The sequence below is a fragment of the Buceros rhinoceros genome, unplaced genomic scaffold (genome assembly GCF_000710305.1).
Source record: "Buceros rhinoceros silvestris isolate BGI_N320 unplaced genomic scaffold, ASM71030v1 scaffold4167, whole genome shotgun sequence".
Classification (NCBI taxonomy): domain Eukaryota; kingdom Metazoa; phylum Chordata; class Aves; order Bucerotiformes; family Bucerotidae; genus Buceros; species Buceros rhinoceros.
Window position 1 is genome coordinate 1 of NW_010422596.1, and position 3,162 is coordinate 3,162.

Below are 3,162 nucleotides of genomic sequence, written 5' to 3' on the forward strand. Positions count from 1 at the left end.
AAAATCTTCTCTTTGACCAACAATGTACCACGTGCAGGAGCAAATTATTAATGGAGTCTGTGTTTGATGTCTTCACATCATGCAGGAATACCACGGATGACAAAAGGGTGCAAGGATGAGCAGAAATTCTGAAGGTCCTGAGAGGATCTCAAGCAAGCAGCTCCATACATCAGGCCTGTTCTCAAGGTTTTCTGCTGGCATCCTCTAGGACATGTCATGGGAAATGAGCTATCCAGCTAAGAAGACATTCTCCAGTCTTTCCCCAATGACACGGCCCGTGTTCTACACGCATTCTGCATATTCCTCAGGCAGGACTCTTCCTCACCCAACATCACCCTCCCTGTGATGAATGCCCAGGCCCTACTCTGTGCCAGTAGGAGCATCACTGCCACCACACCCAGACATCGTTCACCAGAAGAATATGCCCCAGCTCCAAGAATCACCCAGGCCTTTGCACATTCTCACCTTGCCTCGTGACCAGCACAAAGAACACATGGATGGATGCACAGACACTCATTTTCAGGTAGACTCTTCCCACATGCCTGAACTTCACCCTAAATAATTTGTGCCTTTTCAGCAATTGCACATGGAATCATCTCAGTGTTGCTATGGCAGCTACTATGGATGCCCACCACCACACAAGGACAGGAGATGGAAGCTTTACCCTCCCACAACACTTGCCCAAAACAAGAGGGAAAAGGTCCATCAGACAGTATGCAGCAGTCAGCCTCTCTCTCCTCTTACCAACACACTGCCTGCATCAGGCCAGCAGCAGCACAGCTACTGTCTCTCATGGGAGATACTTGTAACCTCAAAAGACATTGTGGGCATTTCAATACCACACACTACTTCAACATGAGGAAGGCCTCCAACTCCAGAGCCTTGGAAATCTGCAAAAGGATACTGGACAAGAACACTCCGTGCCCATCCTGCCTCGTGCTTTCCTTCGAGCAACCTCTGCCCCTCCACCCCCTGCAGTATGCATCCTTAAGAGAAACACATCATCTCCTGTTCTTGACTTGCCCATGGCTTTCCCCAGGATTTCCAATTCCCACAGACAAGTCTTCCCACTGCTCAAGTTCACCATTCACATCAGCAGATGCCCGGGACCTACTCAGTGACACTGCCACAATCACCTTCGCAACATGCCACCATTTCCTTTACCATCTCAAGGCTCACTCCAGCTTCTGCAGGCCCTTCCATCAAGGATAGCACCGTAAAATACGCAGATGGTATCACATACACGGTATCCACAGACTCTCTGCAGCTCACCCTTCATATTTTGCAACGTTTCTGCTGTCTCAGATGCAAATGTGGCAGACCTGGGAGTGATACTCTTTCTAAAGGTGATGTTGGGACAGCTCTAAATGGCAATGGCATTGATTTCATGCTCTGAGTTAAAAACTCTAGTGTTGATGAGCAGCCCATCATTTACAGATGATATCCACCATGGAAGAGATACCGGCCTGGTTTTGTTGGGGAGGGACATTTTTCTGGTTTCTTCTTTATTTTTTCTTTGTTTGTTTTTAGCTTTCAGAAAATAACATTTCCAGGGCTTTTGAATCAGTGTGGCTTTTGATACCAATGCTGAAAGGACATCAAAACAGACCACTCTATTTCATGCTGCTTCTCTGGCCAGGAACAAAGTCCACACCCTGGGGGATAAGATTGTCTCTCGTTAAAAGGTCACTCTTCCAGTGACACATGCCCTGGCCTCACTTGCTCCCACTTGGCAGGATCATGGCTACAACACTCAGACATTGCTCCACCACAATAACACGCCCCAGCTTTAAAACCCCACTCTGAGCATAACCCAGGCCTTCACACATCCTCACCTTCCTTCGCGATTGCCACAGAGAACATAGCAATGGATGCAAAGTCACTCACTGTCTGGCAGATTCTTCCCAGCTCTGTGACCTTCACCTTCAATGCTTCTGCCTCTTCAGCAAGCTCAGACGGAAACTCCACAGAGCTGCACACCAGAGTCCTTAAAATTTCTGTGATTAGAGCTGTGGCAGCTCTGGTCCCAGTCCACATGGATTTTATGCTTTCAGAAAACCACACCAGATGCTGAAGCATAAACCATCTCCTGATCTCAGCTGGGCAAGAGAATTTCTACATTAGAACAAGAGAACTGTGCTGCTGTGCAGTGCTTGGCACGTACGTGCACGTATCTGCATGAGTTAACGATGACAAGAGGACACACTATCTCTACTGGGGCCACCTGTGCAAGCGCACAAGTAGGGGAAGTCAAGTGTAGAAAGATTACTCCCACCTCTTCACGTGCTTTTTTGCATGTCAGCCCCGGTAGTAACTGTAAACATCAAGTGACATCTCTTCTAGAAGAAGACATTATCACTAAGAACATGCCATTAACTTCAGAAAGTAACTGAGCTGAAAAGTGACTTAGAAGTGACTGAGCGGAAAAGTAAAATCACTCCATAGAAATAGTTTCATTCTAGCTCAAACCAGAACAATCAGGCAGGCAACAGCAGAACTTACTCACCCCAGTGGGAGATTCTAAAAATCTCGAAAGACATCGTGGGCATTTCAATAACACACCCTCTCAAGTTCTATGAGGCCTCCAGCTGCAGATCTTTGGAGCCTGGAAAAGGATCCTGGATAGGAACACTGCTCATCCTGCCTCTTGCTTTCCTCTAAGCATCCTCCATTACTCAGACTGCAACATGCATTCTCAAGGCATCTTCCATTACTCTGTTACAACATGGCCCATGGTCTTCCCAAGGATTTCCAGTTCCCTCTAACAAACCATCCCCACTGCTCAAGGTGACCCAGGAAATGACCAGCCCCTACCAGTGCCTCTGCCACTTTCACCCCACACTCCCCTGTGACTTTAGCAATCCCAGATGGAAATGCTATATACATGGCAGCAATACTATTTATCGAGGTGATGTCAGGACAACTCTAATGGCAACAGGCACTGAATTCATGCTGCAATGGAACAACCCAAACGTTGAGCAGTGTCACTGATGGTATCTAACCTGTAGAAGAATTTAATGCTGAGTTATTGGTGTGAAGCATTTTGCAGATTGTTTTTACAGAGAAAGAGGATTTTTAGGGGTCTGTAAGGGTGTGGCTGCTGATACAAATCTTAAAAAACCTATGTATCAGGGCAGCATACATCACACCACTTCCCCGGCA